This window comes from Anabrus simplex, chromosome 6 (genome assembly GCF_040414725.1).
Source record: "Anabrus simplex isolate iqAnaSimp1 chromosome 6, ASM4041472v1, whole genome shotgun sequence".
Classification (NCBI taxonomy): Eukaryota; Metazoa; Arthropoda; class Insecta; order Orthoptera; family Tettigoniidae; genus Anabrus; species Anabrus simplex.
The window spans coordinates 223,409,244-223,425,271 of NC_090270.1; the positions used below are offsets into that span (position 1 = coordinate 223,409,244).

At 38.3% G+C, this 16,028-nt stretch overlaps 1 protein-coding gene across 1 annotated transcript in view; it reads left to right on the forward strand.

Annotated features, from left to right (window-relative positions):
• The window catches only part of Wdr33 (WD repeat domain 33), a 239,767-nt gene that overhangs the window by 64,559 nt on the left and 159,180 nt on the right, over positions 1-16,028 (forward strand). The window lies entirely within an intron of this gene.

Sequence of the window (16,028 nt, forward strand, 5' to 3'; positions counted from 1 at the left end):
AGTGGCTATTTATAGAAAACCTTGTTGTCCTGTCTTTTCACACTGCTTCTTATTTCATGATCTGGTGCCCACATGTTCAGGTGCTAAGTTGAAAAATATAAGAGTGTTTTTACAATTTTGGTGTGGCTACAACCTGATCGGGCAGAATCTTGAGTAAATACAGTACCGCACTTTCTCGCATAATTTACGCATCCCAGTATTTTTGGGTCCAAAGTGGAGAAAAAGAAATGTTCACCCACTTCGAGCATCCATCATGCAGCTCCGGATGGCGTTTCAAAATAAAGATGTCAACTACTCAATTAGCAGCCTTCCTATTGCGAAACCGGGCATTCCAAATACCAGGCAATGTGCTGTTATCAGCCAGTAGGGAATACCACTGCACTAGTTCATTGAGAGAATCAGCGCAGAAGTAACTAGCAATGCTATATTCCAGTCTGGTACAAACATATTTTACGAGTGTTTCGGGTTCGGGGCATGTATTTTCTCTGATCTCAGAATTGTTTGTTAGTCCACAGTAAGCAAGTATTCGAGTAATACTGCATCATATAAGCTCGCGGTGATCAGTTACGCCAAAACATACAGTACTAGGGCAGCAGGTTGCAAGTATTCAGTGTCCAATGCAACGTGTGCTATCACGGTAACAGACGTGTACTTCAAGCAACCAACAGGTCTCGCAAAGCATTTCGCAGACCAAAAAGCGACAAGTTTCCAAAAGTAGGGGAGGATCTGCTTAAATATATGATTTCATTGTGCAACGTTGGATATGCCGTTTCTCACAAAATGCTGTATTTTAAAGGACGAGAAATAGCTGTTGCACATGGAATCAGTGTTTCGGAATTGAAGGCTTGGTGATTAATTTTATGAAGAGAAACAGACTTTCCCTTCGACAAGGAAAATTATACGTTATAATTCTCATATTTTGGTCCGTATAGAAATGTACATTAAAGTCAAAGAAATATTAATGTTTATTAAATTCCACCTATTCAATACATAAAGAGTCATTTCAATTAAGGATTAAAACTTAAGTAAATTATAGGGGCATGTTTTGCCCTTTTTTTAAGGGCATCTTCAGCCTTAATCTCAAATCTGAAAGATAATAAATCAGGATCCTGATTGCTCTTAATTGTAGTTTTTTAAGAAAAATTACAAATTATAAATGTAAGGATGATGGTGTAGGTACATACATCAAAAAATGAGCGAGTTAACAGTAGTTAAAATATTCTTATAATAAACCCTTGAAAAACAGTCCTAATTTATATACTTTTAAGAATGTCCTATCTGACAGAACCGGGCAATATCAAAAGCCACGAAGATCGCTTGGTAGAATCACTAGTGTTCTGTGTCTTTTTGTACTGCTGTGAGACCTGGACCGTGAATGCTAAAGACACAAAGCGCATTGATGCCTTTGAGATGTTGTGTTGGCGGAGAATGCTACGTGTACCCTGGACAGAAAGAAGAACTAATGTTTCCATTCTGGACGAACTCTGCATCAAGAAACGCCTATCTTCCCATGTGAGTGAGCGTTACCTCCTTGTTCCTTGGCCATATTTTAAGACGAGATGGAGAGAACTTGGAAAAGGTAATTTTACAAGACAAAATTGAAGGCAGTAGACCCTGAGGAAGAACAGCAAGCAGATGGATAGATCAGGCGAAGAAGATCACTGGGCTACCACTTCAGGTCATATTAACGAAATGTGAAAACCGCTCGAGATGGAGACATCTTGTCAAGGTTGCAACACGGAAATGATGGAGTTATGAGGTCACAACGCTCAGTAATGAGCACAACGACTAATGATGATGATGATGATGATGATGATGATGATGATGAAGAATGTCCTTGTCTAAAAATGTGGTAACAAGTTGCATATTAGTTCTATAAGAACACAATTGTTGCTGCATTGAATTGAACCTTGTTAAAAGGTTGAACCAAAAAACTTTAAGGTTGAAGGCGTAAGAAATAAGCTTTTAGCTTAAACATCTTAATCTTTAGAATAATAGCAAAGAAAAGTGTTATAGATTACTCCAAGTGGAGTTTAATTAAATTTTAAATTTGCTAGTTTGTTGTTAATCTTTTGTGATAAGTCCGCAGCCTTCTTAAATTACGTTGTAGGGGGGAGGAAAAATGCTTGGTAGTAAGTAGCCGTAATTATAAAGTTCTATAAGAACACAGTTGATTCTGCATTGAAGTGAACTTTGTTAAAATTTGCTCTGTAAAGTTTGCGGATGTAAGAAATAAATTTAGAGCTTAAACAGTTTAATCTCTAGAATAATTATGAAGAAAAGTATTTTTGATCACTCCAAGTGGGGTTTAAAACAAAATTTAAAGTTGCTAGTTTGTTTTTAATCTTGTGTGATGAGATAAGTCTGCAGCCTTCTTAAAGTACGTTGTAGGAGCAAGGAAGAGTGTTCGTTGGTAAGTAGCTCTATTTATATTAGCTAGAAGGTACAACTGCAGCTTCTTATATAGAGAGGCGAAAGGGAAATGTGGTTTAATGCCCCTTTGTCAATTATGATGTTAATTGGTTAAAGTAAAGGTGAGTTAGAGAAAAATGTATGTAATTTCATTTATCTTTTCGTTTATCTAGTCAAAAAAGATAAATGAAATTACATACGTTTTCCTTTTAGTCACCTTTACTTTGACCAATTAACATCATAATTGACTAAGTGACATTAAACCACATTTCCCTTTCGACTCTACATAAAAAGCCGCAGTCGTACCTTCTAGCTAATATAAATACAGCTACTTACCATCGAGCACTCTTCCTCACTGCTACAAAGTACTTTAAGAAGACTGCAGACTTATCACACGATATTACCAACAAACTAGCAACTTTAAATTTTATTTTAAACTCCACTTGGAGTGATCAAAAATACTTTTCTTCATCATTATCTTAAAAATTAAACTGTTTTAAGCCCTAAATTTATTTCTTACACCCTCAGCCTTTACAAAGTGCCTTTTAACAACGTTCAATTCAACGCAGAATGAACTGTGTTCTTATAGAACTTTATAATTACAGCTACCTATTTCCCAGCATAATCATCGCAGTTTTTATACAAAAACTTTCGAAAAAATAGTAGGGTGCGACCATTATCCAAAGAATTTTTAATACCGGTATTTGTATTTCTCAAAAAAAATTTATAACTAAATTGTATTTGATACAAATTTAAGATGCACGTAATGCTCGCGTTTATACATCAAAATAATTAAAATAGTCTAAAACAAAATTCATAATTATTTGCAACAATTCGGCAAACATTTTTCCAACCTGAAAATAAAAATGAATGTATTAAGTTAATTGTCATTAATTTTAGTATTAAAGTTAAAATATTACACTTGCAAAAATTTATCGCTTTGTTGTGAAATACGGACTTACCGGTACACAATTTATTCCAAATCTTCTGTGTCGCTATCACAGGTTTTGGTATCTGATACGCCATCCTCGCCGTTGTTAATACCAGTATCAGATTCTTCGTCTCTCCGCCACACTGCGTCATCTTCGGATCTGTCTAGTGCATTCGAAATCCCAGTCCTTTTGAAGCTCTTGGAGACTAGTTCAGGTGGTATAAGATCCCAATTCATCACCCACGAGCATAACAAGTCCAAGGGTAGACGCCTGGTATTTCCAGCGGGCGTCAATTGCTGATCGCCGCTCATCATCCACTCGTAAAATCGACGTAAGTGGTCTTTAAAGGGTTTATTAATACATACATCTAGTGGCTACAAAGCAGATGTTAGGCCACCAGGAATGACTATCTGTCGTGTCTTATTTTTACTGAGAAGTTGCTTCACTTCGTTTATGAGGTGACCTCGGAAATTATCTAAAACAAGCAGAGCTGGTTGTTTTAGTAGTGCACCGAGTCTTCTATCCCACACAGTTTTAACCCAGTCCAGCATGAGTTCTACGTCCATCCAACCCTTTGGTTGCACTCTTACATGAATTTCACGGGGAAACTGTATATCCTTAGGCATCGTTTTCCTCTTGAAAATGATGTAAGGCGGCAACTTTCTTCCATCAGCTGTAATGGCTAGCATTGCCGTGCATCGCAACTTCTCACTACCGCTGGTTTTCATTAATACACTCCGTGATCCTTTTAGCGCAATAGTGCTGTTACTAGGCATATCAAAAAAAGATTGGAGTCTGATCGGCATTACCGATTTGAGAAAGCAAGTACGAAGTTTCCTTGCGCAAACGTATGACAAATCGGTGAAAATTCACAATCTTGTCCTTGTAATCAGCAGGCAACTTTTGGCTTAGTGTTGTTCTCTTTCGCACTGACAGATTGTGTCGTCGCATGAACCCCTTAATCCACCCACGACTCGCCTTAAACTGAGTTATGTTGTGTTTGCGCGCTACCTCCCGTCCCTTAATTTGTAACATTTCATATGATACACTGCAGCCATTGCTACGTATTTCATTGACGTACATAAACACTTCTTCGTCAATTATATTAAACTTCCCTGTTTTAGGACCTCTAAACGCGCGTCTAGAAGGGTTTGTGCCTTTTAGCTTGTTTTTTTTTTTATTTCCGCCAGTCACGCACCAACTTTTCACTCACTGAAAATTTTCTTTCTGCAGCTCTGTTCCCATGCTGTTCAGTGAAGGCAATTACACTTAGCTTGAAGCCCGCAGAATAGTTTCTATATTTACCCATAATTGCTTATAAATGCTTCACACGTTAATGTTTTGCAATATAAATGACTTTCTGTAATTTTTCACTATTAAAACAAATTATTTCTACAAACAACCCAAACACAAATTAAATAAATTCTCACGCACGCGTCTACAGTAATCATGTCAGTCATAAATAAATAAATAAATGCATCTGTGATCTGTCCATTCCACAGCAGCCAATACTGTTAGGCAGCAAGGAAGCATGCAGCAGTTTGTTGTCGGTTGAGCTCGTTGGTTGCGACACACTAGTGCGCTTGCGCAAAGCTCGCAAATCGGAGCACGGATGTCTTACCCCTTCTTCTCACCTTAACTTTGTTCTTCCAACTTTCCTGATTCCTTCTGGAACTGAATTAAATATCCTTCTTTATCATTCTGTCATTAGCACGTAGCACATGTCCTGCCCACTCCAACCTTCTGGTCTTTATGCAGTAGGTTTCCAGCTTGGTAAAGAGGTAAGACATTCCACAAACCAATTCTCAAGTCCTTTACACGTTTGCAAGGTCATCGTAAAAAGGCCAGGCCAGCTATTTCTTCTTCAGATTTCATAACGAGAGTTTTTTTACAGATTGGGTTGTCAGCCCAACGCCAACCCCCAGCAATCCTGGAGGGCCTGTATTTTCTTTCGGGGTCACCGGACACGATACTAAGTTGTATTTGTTTCATTCAACCTTTCACACAATATTCTTGAATTTTGCCACCCTCTAAAGCCTGCCGGCCTGAAAACTGCCCAGTGGTCCTGGATACACCCATTGTTCCAGAACAGTGGAAGTTCAATATCAATTTTGCATTATTAACCCCTCAGCGCCGACCTCTATACATGGTATAGACCGGTACATGGTTTTGCATTTACGGCTATAGCGTGAAGAGTTTTCAAGTTATGGATATGCAAATTGTTTTGTTTCCAAGAAGACATTTTCGGGTTTATCAGTGTTGTAAATAAGAATTGAAAATAGTTAAAATGAAATTGTTTCTGCAAGGATAAGTATTTGTCACGCAAGACTAAGCACTAATCTCTGCTTTTTTTAAAGTCTATTTGCTTCATTCTTTCCTACAGAATAAAATAAAGAAGTGATAATCTGAGAAGTTTGTCTTTTCGCGTGATTTCTTCGCTCTAATTTTACATTAAGAGTGCGGTTTATTTATTATATTTGTCCTTATTTCTTAGCTTGTAATATTTTCGTAACTCTCCACGAGCGTACTGTGTAGGCATGAGTTAGTGCTGCTTTCTGTCATACGATACGAGAACCAGTTGTCCATGGTATATATCTCATTTGAAAGGCGATGTCTCGACCTTTTATCTGAAATATGTATCGAGTTGGTTTTTCGTCATAAATGTTATTCCCCTCATTCAGTTTCATCCTGCTCTTTTCGGTCTCGCTGTAGCTTCATCAGTCCGTGTGACGCGCCATGCTCAATGGTTAGCTCCAGCCGTGGCTTGACTGACAGTAACGTGCTTGAAATATTGTATAATTCAGATGAAAGTTTAGTCGGGAGTAGTAGTGACAGTATTACCAGCAGTGATAATGAAATAGATGATGTGGCTGTAGCGGATGCAGTGGTAAATGATGAGAGTGATGATGAGGAGGAACCAGTGCTTGGAAATTTCGTGTGGGAGGCTATGGATAATTATACAGGTGAAAGGGAAGTTTTCAACAGTGAATTCTGATTCCTGAATTCTCTAATAATATTCAGACAAGTCACGGGGACAAACATTGAGCAGTTATCTTATTGGGTTCAGCTGATGGAAGGTTTGTTTACAAAATATGCTCGCTCGGGCGGGGAACGAAATATTCAAGGCTGGCGCGCATCAGATAATACAGTTCCAAGGTTGCAGGAAAGACATTTTATTAGGAAATTAGCATCCAAGAATGGGAAATCCAAACCACAGAGACGTTGCATCGTATGTTCAAAATACAGCGAAAAGAAGACGTTGGTGTACTGCTGCCAGGTGTGTGACTTGGGTCTCTGTCTCGAAGAGTGGTTCGAACTCTTATCACATGAAACTAAATTACTAAGGCAATATAAAACAATTATGTAATTATCTGCATGTACATAGTTCTATCATATGGAATTCCAAATTTCGTGAATATCGGGCTACTTTTATACTTGTAGTAACACTTGAAGTGAATCAATGTATTTCAGTCGCGCGTAGTTGAGATCTCATCCGGTCGCGGGGTAGGAAGCTCTTTAAATGGCTGTGATGCTGAGGGGTTAACACAATGTATTGAAACCAGTTTATTCCTATATTTGTCTGGCAGAATGAATGTTTTGAGTGGAGAAAGAAATTTGGTGCTGGCAGTTAAATAGGATATCTGGTGACATTCTCAATTAAATCCACCAAACTGCTGGGACAATGTGCAAATACCTACACACACCTTGTAGAGCTCAGTTAGGGAAATGCTGCTATAATCCATCCTCTGTGTTCCTAATGTACAAAGAAGACTTAATGCAATTGAAGGAGCAGCTTTACTAGGAGGAGAATGTTGCACTAATATCTCATTCAGCTGTTTTTATACTTGCTAAATATCTTTTGACAGTTAACTGTGCATATGCCTTTCGATGCTAATATAGTTTATGATGAATAATTGCTCCCTTGTAAAATTATGGCAAAGTTCTTTCTATTAGCTTGATGATCCTTTGGGGGAGTTGGGAGTTCTGTCTTTGAAGAAAGCAGTTGTTGTTGAAGCATAAGGTGGGAGAAAAATAATAGTGGAAATGCACTGTTTTGTGTGAAGTTTTATATAATATAGTTTTGAATATATATGGCATTTGTCTGATCATATATTTTACTGTCAGCCTATTAATGATACTTTGTTTTCTTGGTGGCAGATACATCGTGTGGCTCAGCCTAAAGGAAGTTCACACAGGTCTTACTTGAGGACAGAAACTCATATCCTGGATGAGAATTTATTTTCCAGATTTGATGTTGATTAGAGAGGGCATCACAATGAAGATAAAATTTTCATGAATGAGAAATCCTAGCTGTGAATAAAATTGTAGGCTTATAATTTTGTTTCCGTCAGTTTGTGATAACTGAAAGTGAGAAATTTTATTTCTTTAGATTGTAATTGAACATCCTGAACTAACTTTTTATTAAGTAGCCTAGTGTGATAAAACATGGGTATGTTAGATGTTGGGTTTTAGTTCAGTCAAGTTTTATTTTTATTAGATTGTCATATATTTATAAGAATAAAAAATAAAAACACACATGCAAGGAAATTAACCATGATGGTGGCAAATGCCATTACCTAACTCCTATTGTCATTCTCCTCATTTTTTCCCTTCTTACTTTTTCTTTAAAAGTTTCAGTGCATTGAGGGCAGTCAACATTTCCTTATAAGAAATCGTATCTCGAAATGAATGTGAGAGATAGTGAATACAGGTTGAAAGTTGATCAACCTGCTGTTACTATGGTACATGACATTGCCATTAATAACCGGGGACACCCTTAGGTACTGGCTTAACTAAAGCTGCTATGGTGACAGTACTATGATGTAAACCTGCTCTTTGCCGCTATCACAGCCGGGAAGACTTTCCATGAAGTTTTTGTAGATGTCTGCGTGTATTTTCTTCCATTTTTCTTTGTAACAAGAGTAATATATTTTTTAGACATTTTGCAGCAGTCTGGTCTGGTTGTCAACCAGCAGTGTAACTCATCTCAAAATATGTTCAGTTGTGTTTACATCAGGGCATTGGGCTGGCGATTTTATTTATTTCGCTCTCATTTCAACAAACCACTGAGTTATTGACTTCACTTTATCAATGGGTGTACTGTCATGCTGTAAATAAGGACCAATGCCAGATTGTCACAGGCTGTGGGTAGCATGGAATTGTTCAATAATGCCTGATAGGCTTCAGCATTCCTAGTTCAAGGATCTAAAATCAGTGGACCAAGACCAAACCACAAAGAACAGGCCTACACAATAATTCCCTCTCTGCCAAATTTTGTAGTGTGAACAGTGTAACACTCGCCTGGCATTCGTCGGGTCAGTACACTTCCATTGGACTGCCACAACATGCGGTGTGAATCATCACTCAACATAATGCTTGTCCGTTGATGTGAAGTCCATGTGTTTTGCACCACTGCAATCAGCAGTGTACTAAACAAATTGGCTTCGTGGTTTGGGTCACGTACCTGTCATTTTGCATTTGGGTGATATTGGGATTGAACCCCACTGTTGGCACCTCTGAAGATGGTTTTCTGTGGTTTCTCATTTTCACAAATTAAGGCCATGGCCACTTGTTTCCCAGTCCTAGCCATTTCCTGTACCATCTTTGCCATGAGACATATCTGTGCCAGTGTGACATAAAAACAAATAGAAAAAAAGTCAGCTGCATGCTTTCAGTTTAGTAATCCTTCACTTATGTGCCACAGTTTGCCTATGGAATTAAAGTACAAATACCCCCTGATGAATGGTACCATTATGCCTGTTGCTCACGGTAAAATTTTCTGTCAAATTTATTGTACAATAATTTAATTTTATAAAATTTCTGTTGCTCACGGTCAAATTCAAGTTTTATAAAACCTTTTATAAAACTTTTCTTAAAATAGGACATGTTCTATTCTGTAAAATTAATTTTATGAAACGAACCAATCAGCAAAGCTGACATCACGATGATGCTAGTGCTACGTCGTGAGAAGATTGTGAAGCTCGATTGTAAACAAACACTTCTTTCTAAAATGGCAGGATCCGGGTGGACTTAGGAAGCTGTTAGTGTTTTACTGGACGAATACCAGAAATATCCTTGTTTGTATGAAGTTAAAACGCCACTTTACCAAAACAGATATGCAAGAAGAGGGGCAGAAAACACAATCGCCGAATTCTTAAATGAATGCTGGTTTTCTAACCTCAACTAATTTTCGACCAACAACAGCAATCCTCTACCTTCTTCTCTTTTGATCCAACCCGAGTCCAGCATTTCCTGGCATTTCTTTTCTTTCTTTTTACCACAGTACAACATATAATTGCAGCTAAAGCAGCAAGTTTTGCTTTGTTTGTTGGAGCAATACTCTCAAACACACTGTAAGTTGAAGAGCTGATTCTTGGTTTTAAAGTTTATCGATAGATGGCAGCACATGCACATCCTAGTTCAGGAGTGAGTTCATAGAGTGCCATCGTGATGCTTCAACGGATTTTATAAAATAATTTTACCGTGAGCAACACAACTTGTTTTCACCAAATTTTTATAAAATTAATTGTACAACAAATTTTACGAAACATTTTACCGTGAGCAGTAGGCTTTACTGGCATCACTTCCAGATGTAAGTTGCAGGTTTGTGGCCACAGTTTCTAACGATGCCTGCTTGTTTGACCTCGCTGCACGTTGAAGGCAACGATGGTCACTATCTGTTAGTTTTCTAGCTTTCCTGATAGAGGCGGAGTTTTTAAAAATCCCTAACATTTCCATTTCATGACTACATCACTCATTGTTGAATGTGGTATCTGAAATTTGCCAGAAATCTCACGGATGAGAGGACCAAATTAGTGAGCACCGATATTCTTGCCCCTTACAGCATCACTGAGCTCTCGTCATGTCCATTTCAACCGCTGCAGCTAGTAAACATTTCTATCGAGAGGTCGTGGCCTTATATTCACCCACAACTTGCTTGAGTGATGTATGGGATCAGTTTGCTCTTTTTTCAGGCAGTGACCGGTCATTAATTGCAGTATAGTAGTAATTGGAGTCTTAAAAAAGAATAGTGGTGTTGTTTTGTCAAAATGTTGTCTTAAATATTTCTTGCGTATTTGTTTATGAGAATAAATGTATCAATGGATTTGTTTTAACTCTGAAAGAACAACAAAAAACCCAACTGTTGTAGCCAGGTTTCCTCCTTCAAATTTATACTTGTAACTCTTGAGCCAGATGACATTGTTATTCACTCAAGAGTGCTATTATCTTTTACACTATTAAATGTAAGGTGGCTTGTCCCACAAGTGATGTCCTGAACAGAATTTTATAAAAACTTTTCTTTTGAAATTTTATAACTAGCCATATAAATGTCTATTTTTGTTTTAATATTTAAAAGGGTTGATAATGCAGGTGTTTTTACACTCCTTTGAACTACAATCGCCTTCACATAGACTATTACTGTACATATGTTTTAGCTGTAATAATCGCCCTTTCAGTCATTTTATTCAAGTTTGTTCTTTTGTCCATGAAAGCCATTATTATATAAAGAAATATCAATGCTTCAGAATTCGTATACCTATATGGTGATTAGGTTATTTTAATTTCCGACCTTTCGGATACATTTCCAGTACAGTATGCAGAAAAACAAACTACTGAAATTAAAAACATACTTTCAATATCAAAATAGGTTAGTGTAATGAACAGGGTGACAATGGAAACGTATCTAACTGCGTTGGTATGGCGTGTTCAAAATGCGCACTCTCAAGTCTCGCACATTATTCATAATGGTCCTGTAGATCGTTGAACATGTTGTTAAGCACAGGTTGTTGCAAGGACACTAAAAGAGACCATCTCTCATAATTCGGGGCATGCTGAAAGAATCTGTTTTCCAGTCAGATGACCCACCTACACCTTATTTCAAATAACCTGGGAGTCAACAATAACAATTCAGGCCAAGTGCACGTAGCAGTACTACCCACATAAAAACACGAGTCAGGAAACTGCGAGATTGACAGATAGTTTGAATAATTCGTAACTGAAATGTTGTATAAATAATACAACATTTCAACATTAATCAGAATGAATGAAGTTTCTAATAGCCTATGAAGTGTTGCACTTACAACAAAGACCAACTGCCAACTTAATAATGTTATATTACTACAAAAGAACTTGCCCTTTCAATAATCATCCTTAATAGGACACGTTTACAACTTGAGAATGAACTAGGAGGTTTCAGACCCTGGAGGAGCTGTCCTGATCAGATCATGAGTCTTAAGTTGATAATGGACTATAACAGGAGAAGAAACAGAGATATGGTGATAGTATTTGTAGATTTCAAGAAAGCTTACGATTGCATCCATAGAGAATCCCTGTTTAAAATTTTAAGACACCTTGGACTACACCCCAAATTAATAAACATGATGAAACCTTCTCACTAACACCAAATCAAAAGTGAAGTTTAGGGGTGAAATATCAGTCATTTGAAATTAAAACTGGACTATGGCAGGGAGATGGGCTCTCGCCACTATTATTTAATTGTGCTCTAGAAATGGTAATGAGGGAATGGTTTAGGAGATGTCCCCCAAAAATAAATATTGGTCGAAAAATCAAAACAATTTGCTTGGGTTTCGCCAACGATTTAGCATTACTAGCAGTTGACATAAAAGAAGCAAAAACCCAGACATCAGAACATTGGAAATAAAATTTGCATCAAAATATCATTTGAAAAGAACAGAAATTATGCCCCAAAAACCAACACAACTAAAAGAAGTTACCATAAATGGTAATAAAATCAAAATAATAACTCAATTTAAATATCTTGGAGGAGTAATAACACATACCTAATGGAAAAAAATCTCAATCCAAACAAGAACAAATAGATTAGCTAAAGCACAAAAATTTAACACGGGACATCTACAAAAAGAAATGTCTATCAATAAATGCAAAAATAACACACTTCAACAGAGCTATAAAACCGGAAGCTACATATGCAGCAGAAACACTTTTTCACCTGAATAAACAATCAAAGACTGACAGACTTCAGAAAATTGAAAGGAGGATTGGAAGAACCTGCATCAACAAAAAATACCAGAAAGATGGACAGTGGAGGATAATACCTAACATTGCATATAATAAACTTCATGGTTGTTCAGTGTTGAAAATTGTATTGTATTGAATAGGTTGACCACTTCAGTAAACTTAATTGTTTTAAATTGATACCCGCATACAAAGAGCTAGAACCCATTACATATACTATGTGTAAGAGGAGACTGGCATTCTTTGGACATATTATAAGGATGCAGGATTTGAGACTTCTGAAACAACTAGTACAATACACTCTCGTCTCAAAAAATACCATAAGAGGATGTAAATGGATCAGAGAAGTAAGAGAGAATCTGAAGGAAATAGGCCTTACAGAAGACACCACAAATAAGATAACATTGAACACAAAACTCAAGAATACAAACCTCCGCTTTACACTTACGCGAAACAAACCCATAACACGCACATTTTCAACCGAGGAAAGGGCACAAAGATTGGAGCATCTGAAGAAGTACTGGGAGGACCCCAAAGCCCGAACAATTCCTTCCAAGATATCTGAACGATGTACCAACTAGAGTGATCCTAAACTATCATAAACAAGAAGAAGAAGAACTTACAATAATACGCGACTTCACTAGCGTGGCAAAAACACAGTCACAGCCTATAAAATATTTGTAATGTTTAACAAAAGATAGTCTGTTTAAACTCATTTCTCCACGTTTTTCATGTTTACGTGTTCTCCCAGGTTATCTGAGATAGGGTACAGGAATGTTACCGAAAGTCATATATTAAGCCCTTGTGGCAACCTGTGTTCACTGACATGTTTGACAATATACAATATACAGAACCCTTATGAACAATGTGTGTGAGGCATTGGGGTGCATATTTTGAACATGTACTGTACTAGATGTGTGTTGCTATCGTTACCTTGCATGTTATAATAATGTATCTTGATGTTCAGAACATGGTTTGTAATTTCAGTAGTTTTTGTTTTACTGCATACTGTATTATTTGCAAATGTGAAAATTATTTTTTAGTAAACCAGTATACAGGGTGTTTACAAATGAATATCGGAGTTTTAACGCCTTATAATATTGAATACGTTAAACTTACAGTTATACATTATATGTCAAATGAAAGAGTAACTCAAACAGTTTTGTTTGTTGGCACCAGTGCGCATGTACGTGCAATGGTTTCACCGCAATCCGCTAGACAGCGGTAGTAGTACGTCGTTATGCCAGTGATGGAAAATGAAGTTCTCTGGCTCATTTTCTTCCAACTGAGGGAAGAGCCATTGCTCTAGTGTATCGAGGTAAGAAGTACCAGTTACAGTATGTTCACCATAAAAGAAAAGCCCATAAACCTTTCGCCGGGATACGGCACAAAAAACATTCACTTTAGGGGAATCTCGTTGCATTTGTACCAACTCGTGAGGATTTTCTGAGCCCCAGATGCGCACATTATGAGTGTTTACATGTCCACTAAGGTGAAAGACCGATTCATCACTGAAAACAACACGATTCATAAACTCATAATCATGTAACAACATGTCGTTTGCGAAGTTGGCACGTAATCTATGGTCTGCCGGCTTTAGAGCCTGTAATAACTGTTAACGGTAAGGACATAGCTGTAAGCGTTTTCTTACAACTTTCCAAACGGTCGACGCAGGAAGTTGTAATTCACGACTAGCCTTCCGGACTGATTTCTTTGGGCTACGAGTGAATGACTCTCTCACTCGCTCAACAATCTCTTCACTTAATCTTCGTCGTCCCTTGCTCTTCCCTTTACAAAGGCAATCGGTGTCTTCAAACTTATGATACCATCTGCGAATGTTATTATCACTTGGAGGATCACAACCGAACTTAATGCGGAACGCACGTTGCACAGTAACTACAGATTCTGTCTTTGCAAACTGCAAAACACAAAAAGCTTTCTGTTCACTAGTCGCCATCTTTGCTACTACCGCTGTCTAGCGGATTGCGACGAAACCATTGCACGTATATGCGCACTGGTGCCAACAAACAAAACTGTTTGAGTTGCTCTTTCATTTGACATATAATGTATAACTGTAAGTTTAACGTATTCAATATTATAAGGCGTTAAAACTCTGATATTCATTTGTAAACACCCTGTATTATCCAGCTGTCAGATGAATGGGGTGATCTTTTGGTCACATTTTCTTCTTCAGATTTCTCTTTAGTCCAGAGAAACCATTAGCAAAGAGAGGAAATGTGCTGGACCTGAATTAGGATATGTGTATGTATGTTTAGTCCTCACGCCGAAGGCTGGTTGGATCCTCAACAGCTCTGCCATCAGCTGTCATAAATGGTCTAGGCATCACTGAAGAGGCGTACTCGGGAAATGAGGAGTGAGGTAGTTTCCCGTTGCTTTCCTCACTGAGCCAGAAGTTGCTATTGCATATCAGTCTGCCAAGCCCACTGAAATGCATGCACCAACTGACTCTATGAACAACATTTTCACACCATTCATATCAGGGACTGGCTGCATAAGGAATGGCATTACTAGCATCACTCATACCTCAGTCACTTTCATCTTGTCAAAGCCAAGGATAAAGTTGAGACAGATTAATGAAAGTAACAATATTGCTGTAGCCCATTCCAGAAGACATAGTGCACTGTAAACACTACGTTCTGCTAGCAGATGCATCATTAGGATATAGTGACAAAATAATTCAAATCCTTAGGTTATTTGACAGCTTATGTTCAAACAAGCAGTATCATGAACCGTGCCCTGACTGCATCTGTGATCTGTGCAAGAAGCAGTGTGATAAGTGCTATGTGATGGTCTCTAAACAAAGAGTAGACTCACTATCATAATTTTGCTCAGAATACCTTCTACACATAGTGTGCTTTTCTTTTTTATTATTACCTGGCCATCGGCTGCTATTATCTATTATAATTTGACCAGCTTCATTATTATGCCTTTGCTGGCAGGACCTAGTGTTTACAGTGCACTATGTCTTCTGGTATAGGCTAGAGCAATTTTGTTTCTTTCATAGATCTGTCTCCTACGAACCTGCTACGTTGGCGTAGCAGGGGGAGAGGTGATACTCCCACGTGGCGCGTCCCAGGTGGCGGATAGGGGGGTCCTAACCGGCTTGCCGGCGGACTTGAGGGAAATAAAATACCTCTCGCGGACCAAACACACTAACCCCTGCGGGTGGGGGACGCACATGTAGAATACACCCACGGTATCCCCTGCCTGTCGTAGGAGGCAACTAAAAGGGGCGACCAAGGGCTGACTGTATTAGAACCATGAAACTAATTTTGAATCGTACCATCACGCGGGGAACACCATAGGTTGCCTGTACTTGCGAGTAGTACCACTAAATTTGGTACGAAATAGGTTTGTGATTAGTAGCAGTAAAAGCCTGGCCTGGTGGATTCCAGTACCCGTGCGTCGTACCCATGTGAGCAACACCGCAGGTCTGGGCGTAGCCTGTGAGTTGTACCACTATATGAGCAGCACCGTGGGTCTGCGTTGCCTGTGATTAGTACCCACTATGTGAGGAACACCACGGGAATACCGGCACCCGTGTTTAGTACACCTAGGTGGGGAACCGTCTCGGTTTGCATTGGCTATGAGTTGCGCCATTGTGTGAGCCACACCATAGGTCTGCGTTACTTGTACGTATTGCAATACTTGTGAGTAGTACCATCT